We start from the raw sequence: 24,426 nt of genomic DNA on the forward strand, positions 1-24,426 counted from the left end.
CATGTGAAAAGGTCTCTTCTGTTTCTTTAGCTTTGGAGAATTCTTCCATCAACATGGCCCTAGTTGGGTCGCCCCATTTTCAGCGAGGCGGGCCCGGCCTCATTGCCTGGCAGCAGAACTGGCCTGCCGCGTTTGCAAGGTGAGGGGCTCACTCTGCCCCCGTCTGCCGGGCCCCGCCCCCCCCTCGCGCCTGCCGCCCAGGTGAGCTTCCCCCAGGCAGCCTCTGGCAGCACTGGTGCCTTGCTGCTGGGCCTGCCTGCCCATCCTTCATGAATTTTTATTAAACAAAACTGTAAGCAGATTGATTTTGTCCTCTTTTATTGCATTTTTATTTAATTCCCTTCCATGCCGGGGCTCCATCATGTTACCGCAGAGTAAATCACTCCGGGGCATCAGGCCAGCGCCGTGGAGAAGGGCAGGATCTGGCTTCCCAAGAGCACATTTACCGCATAAGAACCTTTATTAGCGGAGAGTCATTGATTTTTTTTTTTTTTTCAGGTCACAGCCCCTTCACCATCCTTTAAAGAAGAGAGTATCACAAAGTTATAGTGGAAGAGAGACTGTGAGGCCAGGGTCACGGGGTGTAGGCTTGTCCTCCAGGTCCGACTCCACCTGCAAGCCCCCACCAGCCAGAACTCTGCACTTACTGGGTGTGGGCATGGGAGGGGCAAGGAGACGGAGAAGTTTGGGGGGACCAGTTGGTGGTACACGAGGGTGGAAGGGAAGAGTAAGTCCAGGAAGAGAACAACTAACGTCACTGAAAAAAAATTAAGGGTGTTTCTAGTTCAGCCACAGAAGTTTGTATGAGAAATCAAAGCCATGAGAATTACAAACCAAAGCTTCTCTTTTGGTAGCTCCTGTGTTTGCATTCCAGGTAAAGGATTTGGGGATTTTATTCTTAAGAGCTGGAGAGTCACTGAAGGTTTTGGAGCAAGGCAATAGCAGAGTATTTTCTTTGCCTCAGGAGGCTTAATCTGGCAACAGAATGTAAAATGAATTTGAGAAGAGTTCAGGGATGGAGGTGGAGGCTAGAAGCCAGGGCCTCTGGTGAGGGGCTCGGGCTGAGTCTAGGCACAAGGCAACAAGATTCTGACATGAAATCGTGGAATGTTACAAATGGCAAGTTGGAGACACATTAAATGAGAAGGGAACCATCCGAGGTGACCCAGGTATTTTTGTCAATTGCAGAAGGAGGTTAAAGCAGAGAAGCAGGTTTGAGCAAAGAAAACGGAGAGCTGAGTTTTGTGCACGCTCTTTTAAAATAAATAGTAAAATAAATCGGTTGGGTGCCTCAATTGGTTAAGCATCTGACTTTGATTTAGCGTCTGACTTTGGCTCAGGTCATGATTCTTGGGCCCCGCATCGGGCTCTCTGCTGTCAGTGCTGAGCCTGCTTCAGATTCTCTGTCTCCCTTTTCTCTGCCCCTTCTCCACTTGCACGTGTGCTCTCTCTCATAAATAAATAAACATTTAACAAGTAAAAGAAAATACATTCATGTTTGTCATTGCAGAGTCACACAGACACAATGCAGAAAAATTTGTAAAATTAGAGGCAAGTATAATAAAGAAAATATAAACCATCTTCAGTCCCTCTGCCGTGATTTTCCTTGGCAGTGGTTAATACAATTTGGTATGTATCCCTCTAGGTAGATAAATAAGATGAATCATGCTACCAAAGTTTCTTCAAAAATATGATTCTTAATGGCTGCATATTACCTTATCATCTGGACACACCAAAATTGATTTAGCTGTCCACCTATTGTTGGACTTCCGCTTGATTTATAGTTTCTCTGAACTATAAATAATGCTGTGGTGAACATCTTGGTGTATACATCTTTGTATCTCTGATAAATTTCTAAAGTAAAATTATTGAGTTAGAGGTTATAATCTTTTTAAAGGCTCTTAATTCATATTGTCAAACGCTCACTAGACACTGATATAATGTTGGCGTGTGTTCATTTCACAGTGCATTTATCAACACTAAGATTATTTTGATTTTTTAAAATCTTTGCCAATTTCATAACAAAAAGCAGGATAACACCACTGTTTGTTTCTTAAATTATTCACTTTTTTATTACTAATACCTTTATAATAATTTTGGGTGTGCCTACTGGTCATTGGTCACTTTTTATTTTTTCCCTTTTGAGATTTGTATCTTTTGTCTATATTTCTATCGGAGAGTTGCATTTTCTACTTACCAATTTATAACCAGTTTTAAAGATTTGTCTGTCATACATGTTGGAGATTTCCTGTCTTTTTTCTATTTCTCATTTAGCTTTCAAATGTTTGTTTATAGGGTGCTTTTAACAAGTAGAAATTCTGAAGTTGTATATGGTCATTGACATTAATCTTCTTTCTGTATTTTTTTCTCTTTCTGTTACACTTTGGAAATCCTCAGACCAAGAGCAGGTAAAAATTTACCTATAGCTTCTTCTAATGCCTTGTGATTTGATTTCTTTAATTTGTTTCTGTGGCTGACATCGAACTGTGGTGATCACAGATGCAGGCTCTGGAGTTAGATGGTTTTGACTTTGGATCCTGATTCTTCTACTTACTAGTTGGGTGATCTTGAACAAGCGGCTTAACCTCTCTGAAACTCCTTTTCCAGATCTGAAATGGGGCTGGTATTTATCTCATTGATCTGTTGTGAGTATTGCCCAAGAGGACACATGTGGAGTGTCCAGTACAATGCAGACGTTGGTATGGTAGAGCTCTGTTAAGTGTGTGTAGTTTTGATCTCCCTGAGGCTAGAGCCCACGTTCTGTTTATCTACGTATTCCATGTCTTACCAAGGGCATGTCTTAAAGTACATTATCACCGAATACTTGAATGTATGAAATGAAATTAACTGATTGCAGTTTATAAGTTGTAAGGGCAAATAGATGCCTGTTTCTGGGAATCCACTTTAAAATGTTGAACCCCTTTAGAAATGACCAGAATAATGATATGTGTGTCTAGAATGCAGAAGAAAACCCCCCGCTAGGCAGATGAACATTGTGTTTTCATTAGCCACAGCTCACCAGTCAGGGGTGTGGGTCTGTTTAGTCACCTCTGACCCCTGACTTCTGGCTCTGACCTATGCCTACAAGCCATTGCTTCACTCCAAGTCTATACATGGAAAGTGGTCAGAGCTAGGAGGGTCCTTTGAGGTTATTTTGTTATCTAGACTTCCAGCATTTGTTTTAGCTGCTAAACACTTTTTTCTAAAGAATGTTATCTTGAAAGCTCAATATGCAAAACAGACCAATGTAGAGATGCTACGGCTGAAAGAGGGTCAGGAGGGCATGGTCCTTCGGCCGGAGGCTTTGCACCTGCCTCTCCTTCTAACGAATGCAATTCCATTCTCCTTTGTCCCACTTACCTAGTGAAGTATTACTTTGGGTCCTAACCAAAATACCTCCTCCAGGAAGCCTTCCCTGACTTTCCTTGAACTAGGTCAGTCCCCTCTCCTATCGATGTGCTAGCATCTCCCAGTTGTAAGTTTACATCTGTTAACATTCATTTCCTCCTACTAGACTCTATAAAATAGAGGTGAGGCTATGGTGAGTTTGTTGACCATTATACCCTGAACGCTGACTACAAAGCTTGGCAGACAGTGGCCTTCACTTAATATTCAATGCCCTGTTGAAACTGCATCTGATCCAATCCCTTCCTTTTCCACACGGAACCAGTATTTTCCATGTCCACTGTGTGCTGGATCCCCTTGTGGGCACTGGCAGTGCCCTTACGAGGGGGACAGACGTCCCCTACCCTCAAGGACTGTACATCCCATAGGATGACAGGCCATAAATACAGTGGGCTTCTAGGTAGGACTTCACTGGAAGTTAAAGTGCTTTCATTTTTCAATAAAATATCTGGCACATTTTGTTGATGATATAGACAGTGATTAAGAGTAGTTCATTCAGGATGGGGGTGGTTTCTGTGGCTCAACCATGTCTTGAGGATGGGGTTACCCTCTGATGAATACTGGATGGGGAGTCAGTGCCCCCCAGAGTTGCCCACCGGGGTGCCTACTGGGCTTGCTCTAGTAAGAGAACAGGAACTCATGTACATTGTGAGGTCATCAGAACTACATTGTCAGTCCGCTGCTGCAGGCCCCTCTGTCTGATGGTTACTTGCAGGAGGCGGCTGGGCTGAAGGAAAGATCAGTTCTTTCGGGACTTTTCAGGGCACTGGAAAGCAAATCCCAACCCCCCAAGGACCCGCGAGACCTGGGCTGCAGTGCTGCCATCTCCGTGCCCACCTCCATTCTGTTCCATACTCTCATGTTGCAGATGTCAAGTTCGGATCCCACTTGGATCATTCCCGATTGCGGACCTGGCGGTACTGCTCAGTCCGCAAGTGCTCATGGGGTCTGTGACGTGTGCTCAGACAGCAGTGCCTTCCTGTTTGGAGCCTGCCTCTTCTTCCATCCCTTCTAGAAGTCGCTGGGCTGATGCCTGTACCGCGGTGGGCTCAGTGCCTGCGCTGGCTGGGCCACCCTGAAGCCTCCTCCCGTAGGGCCTGAGAACCCAGCCGAAAGCTCCCAGGCTCACTCCCTCTGCGGTGCCAGGCTGCCTGCCTGTGCCAGCCGAGAAGGAGGCCCCCCTCCGCCTCTGCTTGTTTCCCTTGATTGTTATGTAATGTTCGGCAGCAGGAGGTAAATTCCTCTCCAATTTCCAGGCCCGTTACAGCGCATGAACCCCACCGTGGGGAGCCACACTGATTGAGCTCAGCAGCCAGGTCCCATGCTGAGTGTCATAAATCAGGCCTATTACCAGCTCCTCCTGGCAGATGCCACCACCAAGAACTCGTCCACTTGGCTCTGGAGACCCTGCCACCTCTGCACATGGTACTCCGGGGCTGGCAGGTCTGCCTGGGAATCTGGGGGCTCCATCTCACGTCCTGCCCGGGGCTTGCCCTGAATCTTCTTCTGAAAAGGTGGGAGGTTTCGTAGCCCTGGCCATGCATCTGAGCCCTGCGGTTCTGCAGCCCGAGGCTCAAGGAGCAAAATCAGGGCGTGCTCGGCCACTCCAGCCTGTCCCTGTGTGGTGGCCTTCCTTGTGCTTCAGTACACAGAAGAACCTGCAGGGGGCTTGTTAAAAAGACACATTTCCCAGCCCCAACCCCACAGGAGATGCCTTTTGCGCTAGGTCACTCAGCATGTGACAACTTTCCTGGTGATTCTGGGGCAGGTGGCTCCTGGGCCTTCCTGGGAGGAGCACTGCCTTAAAACAGACTCTGTCCTCAGAGTAATGCCTGCGAAATGAATGCCTATAAATCTAATCCTTCTTTTCCATTTCCTTCTATCATTTTGCTGAAGATGTGTTTCCCTGGGGAAGAAGATGTGGGTTTCAAAAATCAATGCCAACCACACTGAAGAATGAAGCCAATCTTTGACTGTGACATATTTAACGGGCACTAATAATGCTAATAGTTGGGGGCAAGTCCCTCAGCAGGATGTTCTGATAGTATTTAACGTGCTGCAGGGGAATCTCAGTGCTTGTTTCCCGTTGGCTCTACCTATGGTGGGGGAGGGGGGGGACCCTGTGCTCTGCTTGCACTGGCTCAGTCCCCGTTTATACAGTCATCTCAGTGTGATTCTGTTTTTATTCCCACCCTTCCTTTGGCTCTCAAAAGTCCCAATGTGGATGACCAACTGCTACCCTATTGATAGGCCCATGGGGACGTTCCCCTCGGGACCTCCCATTTTCTCCCAAAGGAGTCTGCCTTGTCAAATCGGTCCCAATTCTGGACTTGACACCAAAGGACATCCCTGCCTCTGGGCCAGGATGCCTAGCAAAGGGACCTTTCTCTCTCTTTCCAGGGTCACATACTGGAGAGAAGGAGAGACTTCTTATCTGGTGAGCAGGGTAACAGAGATAGAGAATGTGGGGGCTGGGGCCGCCCTCTTTGGGGACCCAGTCCCCGTGGTGGGTGTCCGAGATAAGGCTGCATTTTCTTGTCAAACATCAAAACTCCCAGTAACAATAAGCTACTCACCCCTCCAAGCACTGACCGGGAGCCGACAATTTGTGGCTGCCTTCCAACGGATGTGTGACTCCAAGCACTTTGGCCATGTGGAGCCCCATTTTCCTTATCTGCAAAATGTAGCAAGTAATCTTCAACCCGGCAGAGGACTTGAGATAATGTGTGTCAACAGTGAACGTTTCATAGGTAATCCATCCCTGGTGACGGTTAATATAATCATCCTAATAGTGCCAACATTACAAAATGAAGTTTAATAGTCTCAAAAAGTTTTCCAACTTATTTGGGGGGAAGTGATATTTTTTATCTTATTTATTTATCAATTTCTTCCCTTGGAACTTCTTCCATGAAGGCTAAGCAAGGAGGCTTCCTAAGAAAACAAAGAGAAGACTTAATTTTTTTAAATAAAATTTTCTTCTCTTATTTTTACAGTTATTTATTTTTGAGAGACGGGGAGAGACAGAGCATGAACAGGGAAGGGACAAAGAGAGAGGGAGACACAGAATCAGAAGCAGGCTCCAGGCTCTGAGCTAGCTGTCAGCACAGAGCCTGATGCAGGGCTCGAACCCACGAACCATGAGATCATGACCTGAGCTGAAGTCAGATGCTCAAACGACTGAGCCACCAGGGGCCCCGAGAAGATTCAATTAAGAACGAAGATGTCCAAAGAGTGGGCATAAAAATCCCAGTGTGTGTTAGAAACAACTAGAGATTTCTAGAGGGAACTCCAGGATTCTTTATGGATTTTAGTGTTATGGGGAGACTGTCCATCCGCCCCCCCCCCCCAGGGAAGACCTCAGTTCAGCAATGGGTTAGAGGTGTGACAAAGCAGGTAGGTTAGAAGCCAGAGAGGGAAGAATTCGAGGGGTTGTATCCAGGCTCACCACCTCCACCTGTGAGGACTGGCAGATTCTGCATGCCCCCAGTGCAGACACCAGGACCAAGAGCCTTTGGTGGGCAGGAACTCAGGACAGAGGCTGTGGCTGCACATCTCAGGAGTGGGTACCAGGAGAAAGCCCCTAAAGAACCCCAAAGGGCAGGCCACATCTTGGTGGATGCTGGCATAGTGCTCAGGGGTGAGACTGGGACCCATGTCTTTTGGGAAGGAGCAGGGACCATGGGGTGTTTCAAACATGTTTCTAGTTGCTGTGAACTTGGCCCTTTAACATTTGCCCTGTGTGCATAGGCTGGATATACCTTGTTCCGCATGGCCCGGTTGTACACCCGAGTCACCTGCCCTGGCCTCCTGCCTGCCTTGTCACCCATCCACTTGCTCTTTCAGAGAGTCACTCTCCCAGGGATGTACATTTTAAATTCAAACCAATAAATCCAGAGCAAATGCCTCCATTCTTTCTTATTGGTCTTTCACACACTGGACCCCTATCCACCTGCCTTAATGGCCCCAGGGCTGGGTCCCAGACAGCTGGGGGAAGCCCTTATGCACCAAAGACCAATGAAATTATTAAAACGAGCCAATTCTAAAAGTGCTTGTCCTGCCTCACTCACTCCTTCCTACAGAGACCACAAAAAAGGCTCTTGCCCTAGTTCCTCTGCCTCCAGACCAGCCCTGGTGCTTCTGTGTGTGTGGCCCCCACTCCCCATGGCATGGCTTGCCTCCTCCTCTTGAAAATGGTCTGTAACACACACACTCTCTCTTGAATTTAATGTTTATTTATTTTGAGAGAGAGACAGAGAGCGAGCAGGGGAGGGGCAGAGAGAGAGAGGGAGACCGAGAATCCGAAGCAGGCTCCAGGCTCTGAGATGTCAGCACAGAGCCTGATGTAGGGCTTGAACCCACGAATGGTGAGATCATTACCTGAGCTGAAGTTGGACACTCAACCCACCGATCCACCAGGTGCCCCAGTAACACTCTCTTCAAGGGCAATTGTCTCTTGAGCCATTGGCTTGACTCTACCTCCAGTTTTCTATTCATACCCTATTACTTTAAAACAGGGGGATACCAGAGTGGCAAAGAGCCCCCAGAGGGGATTTGAATTTTGCCTTGATCAAATATGCTAAGTGAAAGACACTTTTATTTACATATTTACATATTATTTTAGTTTTTGAACGTGAAAGGTCATTATCATAGTACTGGATATAACAGAAAATTGTACACACCTATATGTTTAACAACAGGCAAATAGTTAAGTAAATGTTGGTATAACCATGTAATGGACAGAGGAGACATTATTATATAATAATGGCTCAGAAGGAAAGCTTACACAATGCTAACTAGTTAAAGAAGTGCCCCAGAGCTCTGAGTTGCCATGGACGGGAATCTCCTTAGAGCCCTTGAGGTGGGAACAGACGTGATAGTGTCTTAGTTCAGGCTTCCTGGAAGCAGAGCCTGAGGCAGAGGTTCTCGAGGAAATAATGCAGTGAAGGAGAGCTCTCAGGAAAAGGGGGAAAGGAAGAGGAAAGCAGGACAAGTCAGGGGAAGGGACAAAGCAAGAATGTGATTTCCAGATGGACACTAGCTCCAGCCTGATCCCAAGGGGGAGCCCTGGTGTATAAATTGTACCATAGAACTGATACCACTACAAGGCAGGGAGGCTGGCCTTATGCAGAACTGCCGGAGGATGGGGGCATTAGCCCATCACGGGGATCCGAGTGTGGCCCCAGCAGCATCAACTACATAAGGCTAGAGGGAGCATGCTTGCAACTGAGAGAACAGCCACAGTGTGTGTGGGCTTTACAGGAGTTGGAGGACCTGAGAAGGCACTTGTATTGAGGTTCACAGCTAATCTTGGCTTCTCTTCTCTGCCTATCTTCTCTATTCTCCTTGCTGAATCTGGGCATGAGTCAGTAGGACCCAAACTGGATCATGAATTCAAAGCAGTTCCCACGCTATTTGATCAGCCGCCTGTGGCTTGTCTAGGATAACTGGAAAGGATGAGTCGGGCCCCCAAATTCCTTTCTTCACAATTAAGAATGGGAGAACTGAGCTATTGGACCAGTTAGCTATGGGAGCAAAGAACACCCTTGGGTGGCTTCCCTGGTCAGTTACATAGTGAGATAAGAGAGGAGGAGAGGCAAGTGTAAGTGGAATGAACTGAACTTGGGGCCTACACAAAGGCCCCACCCCTACCCAGTGCCTGCTTGGCTTGGGATTTTGCTGCCATTGACCTTGGGCTTTGGGAGCCCCAAGGAATGTCTTCACACACAGACTGACAGGTGCTGAGAGACTCCTCAGAAGTATCTGTACCATTATAGTGTAAGAAAGCCAAACATGGTGGTGGCTATGAAGATGATGTTGATGATGAAGATGATGGTGATGGTGATGAAGATGATGGTGATGATGATGAAGATGATGGTGATGATGATGAAGATGATGGTGATGCTGATGCTGATGATGGTGATGATGATGAAGATGATGGTGATGATGATGAAGATGATGGTGATGATGATGAAGATGATGGTGATGATGATGAAGATGATGAAGATGATGGTGATGCTGATGCTGATGATGGTGATGGTGATGAAGATGATGGTGGTGATGATGAAGATGATGGTGATGGTGATGAAGATGATGGTGATGATGATGAAGATGATGGTGATGGTGATGCTGATGATGGTGATGGTGATGAAGATGATGGTGATGATGATGAAGATGATGGTGATGATGATGAAGATGTTGAAGATGATGGTGATGCTGATGCTGATGATGGTGATGGTGATGGTGATGATGGTGGTGATGATGAAGATGATGGTGATGGTGATGAAGATGATGGTGATGATGATGAAGATGATGGTGATGGTGATGCTGATGATGGTGATGGTGATGAAGATGATGGTGATGATGATGAAGATGATGGTGATGATGAAGATGATGGTGATGATGATGAAGATGATGAAGATGATGGTGATGATGATGGTGATGATGCAAACAGGGATAGCAATGGCGATCACTCAGAGCCAGGACTTGTCATGTGCACAGAGCAGTCTTAAGCACGTTTCTTGTACATTATCATATAATTCTTGCAACAGTCCCATGAAGTAAGTACTATTATTATCCTCATATTATAGATGAAGAATCTGAAACCCAGAGAGATCAATAGAGGACTCCACGTTCATTTGACTAGTAAGCCTTGGAGTCTCAACTTGAGCTGAGCCAGTCAGCCCCAGGCATGCTACACTGGACTGCAAATACACCAACTCTTGGATCAAGTCCTCTTCTTATTCTACCATCTGGCTTAGGGACAATCTCCTTATCTGCACAAACGGGGCTTGGTAATACCTAACTCATCTGGTTGTCGGGAAGATTTGGTGAGAGGACACATAATAGCTGCTCAGTAGGCACCTTCCTTTTCCCTGTTCCATTTTTCATGTCTGTTGGAGTGCCAGGTACCCCCATTCCTGGAGGAGGGAGATGGTATTAGAGCTTTGTCCTGGGCTTCTGGAAGGCTGTTTCAACCCTGGATGGCAGCAACGGAAGTCTGCGTACAATACTGGCTCTCTAATAGATGGCAGGAGGGGAATTGCAACTCATAGCTTTTATTGGCTGTATGCAGGGAGTCCAGGGAAGGTAGAGAGATGGAGAAGGTTCCAGAGGGCCAACAGCTCCCACTCTCACAGGGCTAAATGTTAAAAATGCCATCCCTGGGGTGAGCAGGTGCCTCCTTTCTGCTTCCTCTCCCTTTCGTCCTCTTGTCCTCCTTGTCTTCTTGTCTATCCAAGTCTCCCCCTCACTCTGTGGTCTTTCTCCTGCTCCTTTCCCTTGCTCCCTTGCTCCCACTTGTTAATCTTCTTAGTTTATCTCCTTTGTTCCCCCCTTTTTCTTTCATCTTGCTATCTTTCTTCTGCCCCTTCCTTCCATCCCAAGGTGTACCTGATTTGGCACTTGCCCATGAGGACTTTGAAGCTCCTTGGAGCAAGACTCCTGTTTTGTATAATTGCTTTGCCTTGGTGAGGCTCTGGCTTCATCATCTGCAAACTGGGAGAGGTCTGACACTGAATCAAGTCAGATCATCCAACTCGGCTTTATTCCTAAAGAGCATGCATCTTCCACACAATGGAATACTGTATGCGACATGAACAAACTATTTTACAAAGATACACACAAACATGGTGCTGAGCAAAAGATGCTCAGACACAAGAGTTCGTACTGAATGATTACATTTATATGGGGTTAAACACTAGGCAGGATGAGTCTATGGTGTTAGAAGTCAGGTGATCACCCTTGGCAGTAAGGGGTCCTCTGGGGTGCTGGTCATGTTCCATTTCCAGACATGAATGTTGTTTATGTGCATATACTCATTTTGTGAAAATCCACGTTAGTATTCTGTCATGATTTGCATACTTTTCTGTGTGTATTTTAGGGAAAACTTATGAAATGCTTTGAAATGGACCAAAGGATTATTGGATGTCTTGAATGGAAATTGAGGTCTTCAACACACCTGTTGTGTCATAAAGAATTTGGCTGGTATTTGCCTCTGGTTCCTGAAAAGGAGTCTTCAAGCCCTTGGAATAATCCAAGTGGTAAGAGTGTCTTCTCTACTCATGCTTGGCATCCCCACCGCACCTAGGTTTATGCTAATGAGGTCATTGAAGGCGGGCCGCTGGATCGTTTAGAATGGGATCTAGCTCTGACAGAAACATCAGCCATGTGGTGAAAAGGTTGGGGCTCTGAGCCACGTGATACCAGGCTTCCCTCCAAGGAGTGGAGGAGGGACTAAGGTTGAATTTAATTCCATGGCCGGTGGTTCATCCATTCATGCTTACATAATGAAGCGCCAATAAAACTCAGACACAAGGCCTTGGTGTGTCTACCTGTTTAGTGGTGAACTTCAATGTGCCAGGAAGGTGATACATTTGGAGCCCTCCCAGAGATCATTCTATGGTTTTCTTCCTTTGGCTGGTTCTGTTTCCTTGATCATAAGCCTTTGCCATGGACTAAAGTGCCTATAATAAAACCCTGATCCCAAGGTGATGGTATCTGGCGGTGGGGACTTTGGGAGGTGATTAAGTCATGAGGGTGGAGCCCTCATGATTGGATCAGTGCCCTTTATAAGAAGAAAGGAGAGAGAGCTTGCTTCCTTTCTAGCATGTGAAGACACGGAGAGAGTTTCGTCATTACCAGCCAGGAGGGACAGGCCAGTGGTGCAATGGATAACGCGTTGGACTATGGATCAGAAGATTCCATTACCAGCCAGGAAGTGGGCTCTCATCAAATACCAACTCTACCAGCGTGTTAGTCTTCCCAGCCTGCCTACCCTCCCCAGCCTACAGACTGAGATCACTGTGATAAATAAATGTTTATGGTTTAAGCCACCTAGTCTGTAACATCTTTTGATAGAAGCCTGGCCACTATGACACTGTGATCTGTCATCCAAACTTGTGGCTGGTGTCTGAAGTGAGGACAGCCTGGGGGACTGTGCCCTTACTTAACCTGTGAAATCTGATCTAACTCCAAGCTGGGCCAGAACTGCACTGGGACACTCCTCTGGGTGATCCGAGTCTGTGACTCTCAGTGCCTTTTCATTGTCTTTCAGCTCTTTGACACCTCTGTAAGTTGTAGTTAATGATACCAATGCAAATGATATTTGTCTGTGGACATAAAACTCTGTCTGTTGGTGGAGGGACAAGGGGTCCCTCTCCTGCCATAGCCAGGCATATATCTATTTGTGAATCCATTTCACCATGAACTGGATCAACTAAAAGAATGTGGTGCTTTGAGTTCTCCTTTGAATCCACTGTAACATCTTACTGGTTCCCCAATTAATTAATTAATTAGTGAAATAAGATCTTCCATACATCTTCACTTTCTAGTTGTATGAGAGCCATGATTGTAATGCCTTTTAAAGTTGATTCTTCAATACTATGTTCTGCTTTAGGAAAAAATGCAAAACGCATTTTGCCAGGCCCCACGTCAGCCCTTCTAAGGGTCATGGCTTCTAGGGTCAGGGCTCCAGGAACCTGCATTTGAACAGGCTTCCCCGAGGATTCTGATGTCATTGCCCATGGCCAGGTAACTGGGGCTCTACACAAGACAGTTTCCAGAGCCTCCTGTGGCTTTGATCCTCTGGGATTTGAGAACAGATTTTAAATGCCAGGGTTAGGATTTTACACCATTAGCCTCCTTCCTGTTTGGGGTTTTCATTCACAAAGGAGTTTCTGGCCAGCGTTTGCAAAGGGAAGAAAAGGTCAAACCCCTGCTAAGGCGTGTTTGGAAAACCTTCCAACCAAGTCTTTTCCTACATTCTGCTCTGTGGTCCAACAAAGGAGACTAGCCCTGACCTGGGCGGTGCAAGGCCACTGCTCAGGCGGCATAGACGGAGCCCAAGAAACCCCAATTACTCTCCTTGCGCTCTTTTTTTTTTTTTTATTAAGCTGCAGCCTCAGTTTTGCAATGGAATTAGTATTTTTTTTTCTGTTCTCCTTCCTTCAATTCCTAATGCAAACAGCAATGCTCAGAAAAGCAACATTTATTAAATCAGGAGGATTACAATATCAATGGGAAGTTATCATGCAATAACCTTCTATTGATTTGTGTATTGCCAGTAATGAAATCAACTGGAATATTATTTATTAAACATATTGATTAGCAAAAAATAATTTGCAGGGATGGAGGCATGATTCTGCAGGGGATCCCGCCGAGCTCTGTGTGTACATACAATTTTTCCCTTTCCTTGGGGGCGGGGGGGGGTGGGTGGGTGGTGGCAGCCATAGCATGTGTCTGATGACACATAGAACTGGCCCGAGACGCAGTGTCCTCAAGAGTGTCTGCGGGGGGTGGGTGGACATGCCGCCCTTCGGACCGGCTCTCAGCGGTTGCGGGATGGCCAGGGAGGTCCAGGATAAGCTGCCCTTATTTCTACACTGAAAGGCTGGATGACCTGAGGAGTGTGCAGTGTGGCTTCTCACTCCTGCCATCTCAGAGAGAGGGGTGTGGAGTGGGGGGCCGAGGGGACAGCTGGGGGTGTAGGACAGCATTTGGGTTGTTCCTGAGCGACCCTTGAGGCAAGGATTTGGCTGCGGGTCACCTACTGGGTAGCGGCCCAGAACTGAGTGAGTGAGAAGGACAGGGGGAAGGGGAAGGGCGGAGTGTCATGGTGGTGGGTGAGTGAGGGGGAGTTGCCACGGGCTACCAGGCCACAGCCGTGCTGGGGTCGCTCCGAGGAGAGTGTGCGACACCCCGGGAGTCCCTCCCCAGAGGGCAGAGAAGCTGCAGCCTTAACCACGAGCTCTTGGCTGATGGTGCTTCCTTGTTCTCTTAATTCTTCGACTACTCTGGCATTTCTGGAGTGCTCCACACGCCAGCAGGGCATGTTTTCCAGGTGGCGTGACGCCTCAGGCAGAGAGATGCAGGTGCCCAAGGCAGGAGTCTCCCCAGGGTTTGGGATGGTCTCCGCAGCGGTGGGATCTGGGGGGAGGCTGGCAAGGGGGTGTGGAAGGTGCCCCACAGCGTCCACTGCAGATGCACGGAGGGTCCAGGGATGATGCAGGGAAGCTTCTCTCTGTAGCTGCCTTTGCCTTTGAACGTGTACCTCGTGGAATTCCCAGAGCCCAAGTCCTCTCTCCCTGGGGCAGGAGCTGAGAAGGAGCATGAACACGGTGCTGAGTGCTTACCAAGTGTGACTGGCCTCCATTCTCACGGTGGCCCTGCAGGTGAAGCGACTATTGCCCCCATCTCGCAGGCAAGGAGACTGAAGGTAATGTGGAGTGGGGAATGAAAGGCCTGGAATTCTGGTCCGTTTGCCCGATTTCAAGGCACAGAATCTGGTTCTGAGCAGAATGGCCCCAAGCGTGAGCTCTGGAGATGGAGCCCCAGGTGGGGCAACTCGCCTTCATTTCTGTTAGTTCTGGGACCTCGAATGAGGCTCTGGACCTCTCTGACCCTCGGTTTCCTCCTCTATGGGGATAGCAACAGCCCCTGCCCCAGGGACAATTGTGAGGGTTACATGACTCAAGGGAACTCCAGATCTCTCCTCTTCTGTGGCTAGTTCCCCTTCAACGCCTCTAACACAGAGTGTCATTTGTTACTGCTTGTTTGTTTGTTTATTGAGAGAGAGCTGGGGAGGGGCAGAGGCAGAGGGAGAGAGAGAATCCCATGCAGACTCTGTGCTGCCCGTGCAGAGCCTGATGTGGGGCTCAAACTCACGAACCGTAAGATCATGACTGGAGCTGAAATCAAATCAGACTCTGAATCGACTGAGCCCCCCAGGTGTTCCCAGACTGTCATTTCTATACCTGACATGATATGTGGGGCCTCCTTCTGAGGCCTCTGTGTTACACACCCAAACTGGACAGGGCAGGGGTGGGGTCTACGGGATCAAGGTGACTGAGGAAAATCGCCTCTAACAAGTACGAGTCACCCGCTGGAAGCCCTCTCTCTCCTTTTTATGCCTCATTCAGCCTTGCTCACTTCCTTGTTACAATTTATAACAACGGCGTTGGCATTGCTGTGCCCATTTCACAGATGAAACAGTAAGATGCTCGAGAACAGTTACAGAGCTGTGTCTTGTTGGCTCAAACACAGTAGCTGATGACTAATGAGGTTGGTTGGAGAAAGGTTGTCATTGGCCCTTCCACAACTGACCCTGCCGTGAAGAAGGGAGCAGGGGAGTGTAGACATCTTGGGATGTGTAGACATCCCTGAAAGGTAGTTAATGCCACACCCTGAAATTTGGGTGTTACTCTCCAGGCCAGACAGTCACCGGTGTGGCTGACTCCCCCTGGCAGACAGACACTTCGAGGGCACCTGGCCTACGTGGCCCACTGCATCCTGGACACCCCGAGGGCAGCTGCGCCCTGGGAGCGGTGACAGAGACAGAGACTCCCAGGACTGTGCTGTGGGAGGGCAGTGGCTGTGGGACATGTGTCCCATCAGCAGGTGGAGTCTCTGCCCTTCCCCTTCGGCACGGGCTGGTCTGGCTGATGGTGCCCGTGGACGTGATGCTGTGTGACTTCTGGAGGCCAGAAGGGACATACAGCTTCTTTGTGACTCTCTGGGGACCCGTGCCGATGTAGCCTTGAACCTCCATGTCAGAAGTCTGGCCGTCCAGAAGCTGTCGTCTGGGGACACCAAGTGGAGAAAGCACATAGAGGCGGGGAGGGGTGCCCACGGGGCCCGGTCGCCCTGGCCCCCACTACCTGAGTCACCAGACAAAAGTGAGTGAGCCATCCGATGTTAACAACTCTCTTAGAGAGAGTCAGCACAGAAGGAGTTCACTGGAGAATCAGAAGCCGCACTGCGCTGAGCCATATTGGAGCCTGAGGCCAAAAAAACCCCAAAAACAAAAAAATAAAAACAAAAACAAAAACAAAAACACCCCAGTCATGCTGATCATGTCTTTATTGAACATTTGATATTTTCTTCATCATGGAATTTTTGGTATTAATTTTTATTTTTATCTATTTAGGTATTTTATTAATTTTTAAAGTTTATTATTTTGAGAGAGAGAGAGAGAGAGAGAGAGAGAGAGAATCCCAAGCAGGCTCCACACTTTCAGTGCAGAGCCTGACACAGGGCTGGAACTCACAGACTGTGAGATCATTGACCTGAGTCAGACACTCAACTGACTGAGCCACCCAGGTACCCCTGATTTTTAAAAAAGTACTGGTTTGGGGCACCTGAGCTGCTCCATCAGTTAAGTGTCCAACTTTGGCTCAGGTCATGATCTCGCGGTTCATGAGTTCGAGTCCCACATCAGGCTCTGTGCTGACAGCTCAGAGCCTGGAGCCTGCTTCGGATTCTGTGTCTCCCTCTCTCTCTGCCCCTCCCCCCTTGTACTCTTGTCTCTCTCTCTTTCTCAAAATAAAAACATTAAACAGTTTTTAAAAAAGTACTGGTTAAAATATTACCTTGATTACTGACTTTTTCGGCACCCCCTTAAATTTGGTGCCCAAGGATCAGTGACTTGCTCATCTCACCCTAGGCCTGGCCTGTGTGAGGCCTTCAGCAGGCCCCGCCTCGCTGGTCCCAGTCAACCCAGAAGAAGCATATGCAAGATGATCATATTGGCTGACCAGTTTTGCAGCAGGAACTAACCGATACAGAGAGCACACAACCTGTCTGGTCAGCTTGCCTGGATTGATTTGTTAATTCTCTTCAGCGTTTTCAGTTGACTGATTCTGAAATAATTCAACCAAAGCAACCTCACAGTCGTACACAGACAGAAGAAGAGGAGAGAATTATCGCGATGATGAAATTCTGAGAAGAGGTTGAAAAGTATGGGAATACCATTCAGCCTTGTATGTACTCACACCCTGTTCTGTCAAACCTAGTATTTCCATGATTAAAGCTTAGCCTGACTGGATTTAAATGCGGGCTCTGCCACCAGTTAGCTGGGTGTCATTGGACAAGTCACTGAGCTTGCTGAACTTCAGTTTTATCACCTGTAAAATGGGCACAGCACCAGCACTCTCTCGATGGCATTGTTAACAGAATGAAATGACATGGTCCATGTAAAGCATTTAGCACACCGCCTTGCATACAGTAAGTGTTCAATAAATGTTAGCTTCCACGATTGTTGCTTCTGCTGCTGCTGTTAGACAGGACTTGAGAAAGCCTGGGTGAGTTCGGCCTGGAGAAGCGCAGGGAGATCGTGTCTTTCTGTTATGCTGCATTATGCATCTCATTATGCGTCACTTGCCTTTTTTGCTACATCACCATTCCAAGGTGCCATATCACTGCCATATTTTCAACTTTTTCTTTTTTTATAAGTTTATTTATTTGAGAGAGATACAGCAAGAGAGCACGAGGGAGAACAGGGAAGGGGCAGAGAGAGAAGCAGGCTCCACTCTCTCAGCGTAGAGCTTGACACAGGGCTCCATCTCATGAACCGTGAGATCATGACTTGAACTGAAACCAAGAGTTGGTGCTTAACTGACTGAGCCACCCAGAACACCCCCACTGCTGTATTTTAATTTTTTTTAATGTTCATTTATTTTTGAGAGAGAGAGAGAAAGAGACAGAGTGTGAGCAGGGAAGGGGCAGAGAGAGAGGAAGACGAAGAATCAGAAGCAGACTCCAGGCTCTGAGCTGTCAGCACAGAGCCCGATGTGGGGCTTGAACTCACGAACTGTGAGATCATGACCTGAACCGAAGTTGTATGCCTAACCAACTGAGCCACCCAGGCGCCCTCCCCCCACTGCTGTATTTGAAACCCAGATCAGGGGTATTAATAATTGAAAGTGTTAAATATAGAAACATCAAATAGATGAGCCCAAGACAAACCAAGCTCTTGGTAAGAACGGCCCTGGACTGAGAACCTCCGCATTGACATGGAGCGTGTTTTCAGAGTTAGAGCAGAGCCACACAGCTGATGTGTCTGTCATCTTCCTTCTGACTGGGGTTGTCTTTTAGTAGTGAAACTGTGTTGAGTGTGTGCATGTGAGTGAGCAGAACCGGAGGGAAAGCCTGGGATTCAGGGGCCATCCAGCATGTTTCTGTGTGACTCATCTGTGTGTGTCTCTGTGTGTATGCGTGTGCAAACGTGTGTGTGTGAAGGTAAACTCCAAGAAGGTAGGCACCCCGTGCTTAGTCTAGTCACCGGTCCAGGATGAGCGCTCAGTATTTGTTGAATGAATGAATGAACATGTATGAGCGCCTGCTTTCGAGTGCAGAATTGGGCTCTGTTTTTGAGAGTGAGGGTATGAATATTCGAGCCAGTGGGGGGGGGAAGGGGGGCTGCACCTGGGTGTGTGTTTAGGTTTTTGTAAGTCTGGAACTCTGCCTGGATCACGGAGTTTTCCTGGAGTCCATGACCCCAAGTCGGCTCCCACCCCCTCTCCGGGCTCCTCCTACCTGCAGGGCCCTCCTTCCCTCCAGCCCCCCATTCAGACCTTTGCTTCTGTGTGCTTTCCAGAGGACACAGATGGCAGGAGCAGGGAATCGGAAGCACTTGGCAATGAAGCAGCAATTCAGTCGGCAATCCCTTCGGTATTCATGGCAACAATGCCTGCGCTGATGGGCTCCGAGCGCTGAATGCAGCTCTCAATGTGCAATCCGGCGGGAATTACGGCGCTGTGCGGGCCTCATCAGGTCCACTCATTGTCAAGTGCTGCTGAGAATTCTCCCCATCGGGATGAGGGAACCACTTGTTTCAGCAACTGACTTCCGAAACCTCCTCTGGGTTGGGGTTTCTGCGACGCTCCCAGTGATGCATTATTGTTCCTGGTTTGTGTTTCTGGACCCTCGTGCGCTCTGCGGAAGTATGTACATCGCCATAATGCGAGGAAATGAGATATAAAAATAACTCGGGGGCAGCAAATGCCGGCGGAGCTCCGAGATGGGCCTGGCCTTGCCCTGTTCTGCCTTGGAGCCGAGGGGCATCTCTTGGCAGGCAGGCCGGGGGCAGGGGTCCTGGGATGCCCTGCGCGTGCGCACAGCTCTCTGGAACGCGCTGGCCACCGCCCAGCTCCTGCCGCTGCCTGCTGGACCCCTGGAGGAGGGTGGGGTGAGCCCGTCCTTGGGAAGGTGGTGAGGAGCCGGATGCTGGGCGTCTTCTTTCACTGTCATTGATCAGTCGGGTCAGCTGAGTCAGGGGCTCTGCTCTTGCTGGGGGATCTGACGCCCACCCTCAGAGGGTAAATTTGTATCCTTATTAGCCCGTGACCCTTCTGGTTGTGTGTTTAGGTTTGAATGAACCTTTGTGTTCATTCTCCCTCCTCCCCAGCCTGGCTGCTGGCAGGGGGCTGAACTCGCCGGCTCTGGGGTCAGCCGGCTTAGGCTGGGTTTGGCCAGTGGGAAGCATGTGGGCCCTGGAGGGCAAAAAAGGGAGGAGGAGAAGGGGGAGACCCTCTCAGACTCAGATGGTGTCTCCAGGAGCAGCTGGGCCCCTCTGTGGATCCAGACCCCCATGGTCTTAGATTCCACAGATGACCTCACCCCTCCCTCCAACCTAGGCCTCCCTAGGACTCCAGGCCCAGGCATGGTGGCCCTCTCCTGCTCCTCTCCTTGTCCCTGGGTTTCTCACTGGCTCTGCTGGGCCTCTCCACTCCTCCTTTATCTGTGTGACAAATTCCTGGCATGAAAGCGCCTCTGTTTTAAATGTCGGGTGGTTTCTGTTTCTTGTTTAGACTCTGACTGATAACGCTTGTCCAAGATGCCTTGGACCACCAGATCTTCTTCTGTCTATTGAGAAAATGGGTAAAAGGGGAATGAGGCACAAGGGAAGTGGGCCATTTCTCTGTGAGGATGAACCAAGGGGGAATTAGCAATAATAATGCAAACAGCTGACATGTACTGAGCCCCCCATGTTGGTCAGTGTGCCCAGCACTTCTTTCTGATTTTCTTATTTAAAAGAATGACCCTCTGAGGGAGGCATTACTATTATTCCCTTCTATTTAAGGAAACTGAGGCTCAGGGAAGTAGCGCTGATACACATGATAGCGTGCCTGTGTGGCCAGGATCAGAACCCACAAGGTTTGGTCCAGGTTCAGCTTCAGATCATGATGTTCCTTCCCTTCTCTCGTAGCACCTTCCAAATTGTAGTTGGTGACACTGTGGTTCTCCTCAGTACTACATGGCGGGGGTGGGAGTCAGGTGGGGGTGGTATGAAGGATTCCATGATGAAATAAGCTTGGAGTAAATGGCATGTTCGATCCCTACCTTATTTTTGGAGATTTGCAGTGCATAGTACCATATTAGAGACTCTGATAAGTCCTGCATCACAGAAGCACACTTATCTCAATAAACCCAAAGTGTCCCACCATGGAATTCTTGTGTGCTCCCTTTATAGCACTTTGTTAGGGGGATGGGCGGCCCTGGGAAGACACTTTTTGGGGAAATAGAGAGGAGACTCATCTTGAGTAGATATAACATACCTTTTCATATTTTTAATAGTTTATTACCAAGTTGGTTTCCATATAATACCCACTGCTCTTCTTCATAAGTGCCCCTCTCCATGACCATCACCCCTTTCCCTCTTCAGCCCTCATTTTTTTTTTTTCAGTATTCAAGAGTCTCTCATGATTTGTCTCACTCCCTCCCTAACTCTTCCCCCCTGCTTTCCTCTTCCCATGGTTTCCTGTTAGGTTTCTCCTGTTAGACCTATGAGTGCAAACATATGGTTAGACCTATGAGTGCAAACATATGTCCTCTGCCTGACTTGTTTCACTTAGCATGACACCCTCGAGGTCCATCCACTTTCCTACAAGTGGCCAGATTTCATTCTTTCTCATTGCCATGTAATACTCCATTGTGTATATATACCACATCTTCCTGATCCACTCATCAGGTGATGGACATTTAGGCTCTTTCCATGATTTGGCTATTGTTGACATTGCTGCTATGAACATTGGGGTACATGTGCTCCTATGCATCAGCATTTCTGTATCCCTTGGGTAAATTCCTAGCAGTGCTATTGCTGGGTCATAGGGGAGTTCTATGGATAGTTTTTGAGGAGCCTCCACACTGTTTTCCAGAGCGGCTGCACCAGTTTACATTCCCACCAGCAGTGTAAGAGGGTGCCTATCTCTCCACACACTCGCCACATTGAAATACCACCTCACACTGGTCAAAGGGGCTACAATGAACAAATCAAGAGGCTATAGATGCTGGCGAGGGTGTGGAGAAATCTTTTCATATTTTAATATGAATGAGCTGAAAAATCTATTTGGAGAGCAGAAGGTCTTAAAATTGCCACTTGAGAAGTGACTCAGAGATGGTTGTTCCTGACGCCTTGCCCAGTCCTTGGGTTATTAACTTCTGTCCCCTGTTCATGGCCTTCACCCAGACTCTCTAGGGCCTGGGCGCCCTCCCTCCCAAGCCAGCCTGGCTATTGTTGGAAGTCTTGGAGGTGGACCTTCACTTCCTGTAACTCCTATCCATGGAGCCTCTTCCCTGGTTTCCCACAGGGCAGTTCTTTTGCTTTTAGAAGCATCCATCATGTATGCCTTCTGTCTTACATCTTCCAGCTGAAATTGTTTCAGTTCCTTGGTGGATTCACTTGCCATCCAGAGTCCCCTTCTCTCTGGAGGTTGGTGCCCGAGCCTGAACCTGCAGGCTTGTCCTCAGCTTGTCCAAAACACATTCATGGCTTCAATTTCCATATGTTGCCCACATCTTCCACATCTATTGGAGAAAACCTCCAAGTTACTCCTGAGGATGTAAATTCGGACCCTCCCTCAGTCATTTACAACATTGCTTGTCCCAAACTGGACTCACAGCCCCTCCTCTCCAGACCCGCCTCTCCTCTTACATTCCGTAGCTCCCTAGGGTAAGAATGGCAAGCCTCTCCATCCAGTGCCAAAGTCATGTATGTCTGGATATTGGGAGGCATCCAGCCAGCGGCTAGACCTGAAGGTTCTTTCTGAAACCCCGTGCCTTCTCTCTCTTCCAGACACATTGTCTAGGGCTTGGCTGCTGTCCCCCTTTACTGAGCAGATGTCAGTAGCTTCCTTTTATCCCTATTCTTCTAGTTTTTGCTCCCCTACAAGCCATTCTCACAGAGCAATCAGATACATCTTTCTAGAAATACAGAATCTCTGACTACTCTCTGGCTTAAGACTCTCCAGTGGGTCTAGTGCATCTAGAGAGTGCATCTACTCCTTAGCTATGGGGGTTATAGAAAAACGTTTAGACTTGATTCCTGCAGGTCCCAACAGCCTCATGTTTCCCCACTATACCCTTTGTTCCCTATTCTCTAACCAAACTGAATTATTGGAGTTCCTGGGAGGTTCTTGCCACTGGGCCTTTGCACATGCTATTACCACATTTTATTTTATCCACACCTGTTAGCCCTTTAGGATTCTGCTCAGATTTCACCCTCTTTAGGAGAACTTTTCTTACCTTCTAAGACTTCCTCTTTTATATTCTCAGGGCCTCTTATGCTTAGTAAGGATAGAAATGATACCAGGAAGACTTGTTGCCATTTGGACTGAACGATCAGATTAGAACAGTTCTTTAAAACCCAAGAGGCTTATGGGATGCTTTGGCGGGATTTTATGGCTTCTGTTGTGGATTTGCCTTCATTATTCACATAGTCTTTACTGACTATGTTAATGCTGGGTGGGATGTTGGGAAGGAACAGTCCAGAGCAGAAAGAAATTCCTATTATTAAGCCACTGACATTACACGGAGGCCAGAGAATGGTGCAAAGCAGTCGTTGGCTTTTGCAGCTGGGTCTCTGATGCATGCACATCATGTCTGCCCAGGATGGGAATGCGAGAGTCCCATTTTCTTTGTTTCCCCTCCTTTTGTCATTCCTCTTTGGTCACCGCCCCCATCTCTTGCCTCGCTTTCACTCAGCTCCAGACACTAAGTCCCATTCATTTTATTTCAATGATAAGGAGCTTGGAGAAGGGTCGCAGTTTGGATTTGGGGGTCGTTTGGGTTGTACTGGTATGAAGGGAATGACGCCTTCAGGTCCTGCTTTAGAGCAAGACACTTACAAGACACAGAACACCTATTTCCCCCCTTATGTTCACTCTGACAGTTATGCAATGGATTCTGTTTTCTTTTTCTTACCAATGACTTTTTATATGTTCTTACCTTGATAAGGGTCAGGTTCAAATTCCTTAGCCAGGAAGATGCATGAAGGACTTCTGAAGTCCTGGTCTGTCATGCTCAGGAGGAAAGGCCACAGCAGTAACTACAGTAAAGCCGTGACATTTGCTGTTATTGTGCACATGCTCTAGGAAGACTTGTCACAGATCCCACATCTCTACCTTGCTGTGATCAGACGACACTGAGCTATGTGGGCTAAATTGTCCGAAGACCCAGGGGAGTGTGCTTAAGGATTGCTGCCCACGGGCCACACATAGTCCAAGGAAGTCTGTCGCTCTGCCATAGGAATGTGCCCTGCCCACTGACCAGGGCCACTGGGGACACGTGGTCTATGATGTTTTGTTACCTTCAGTGGTGCAGCGATGGCCAAGAATTCTCAGGTCCTGTTGGCCTATATCCTGGGGTGATGGGAGCTCTGGCATCCTCCTGTCTCTGTCTTCATAGATGGTGATGTTATGGTCACCTGTGTGTGTGGCCCCTCCACTGAGGCATTCCCCTGCCTGAGGGTTCGGTCTGGCCTGGCCTGCTCCGTTCTACCTGGGACGGAAGAGCAGGGCATCGTGGGTCACGCCAGCATAAGGAGGTCCCCACGAACTTGTCCCAGGCTGCATATGACCACATTAATGCTCAGCCTCCCCACTGAGAAGTTAGGGCTTATTTAATTGGAAATTGAAAGGACAGCACCCGCCACAGCCTACCCAGAATTTATGCGCGGCTGTCCTGATGAGCTTGGAGGGAACGGATGTTTCTCAGTAGGACTGCCTGCCTCCTGATTTACGACCCAACCTTTACATGTCACCAAAGTCCACTGGCACATGGGGAAGGTCATACTCAGCCAGAATTGTGCTCCCTGAGTCTCCGGGTGCCTGGTCTTCAAGGGAAGGTGTGCCAGATCAGGCCCAGGCTCCCAGGACCAGAGGAAATGGCAGATGTGAGGGCCAAAGGGTCTCTCCATGCACAGCGGGCAACCCCAGGGAGCCCTGGCCTCCTAACTGACTGTACGTTCCT

General features: G+C 48.3%; 2 long non-coding RNA genes across 2 annotated transcripts; both read left to right on the forward strand.

Annotated features, from left to right (window-relative positions):
- The first annotated feature begins 4,259 nt into the window (after positions 1–4,259).
- On the forward strand, positions 4,260–5,277 carry LOC115275369. The gene is made up of 2 exons (XR_003901516.1): positions 4,260–4,322; positions 4,662–5,277. It is a non-coding gene; the product is annotated as an uncharacterized LOC115275369 (long non-coding RNA).
- A 476-nt stretch (positions 5,278–5,753) lies between these two features.
- LOC115275367 lies at positions 5,754–12,232 on the forward strand. Its single transcript, XR_003901513.1, has 4 exons — positions 5,754–5,842; positions 5,991–6,155; positions 11,285–11,444; positions 12,010–12,232. It is a non-coding gene; the product is annotated as an uncharacterized LOC115275367 (long non-coding RNA).
- Positions 12,233–24,426: the final 12,194 nt, after the last annotated feature.

The sequence above is a fragment of the Suricata suricatta genome, chromosome 12 (genome assembly GCF_006229205.1).
Source record: "Suricata suricatta isolate VVHF042 chromosome 12, meerkat_22Aug2017_6uvM2_HiC, whole genome shotgun sequence".
In the NCBI taxonomy this organism is placed as follows: Eukaryota; Metazoa; Chordata; class Mammalia; order Carnivora; family Herpestidae; genus Suricata; species Suricata suricatta.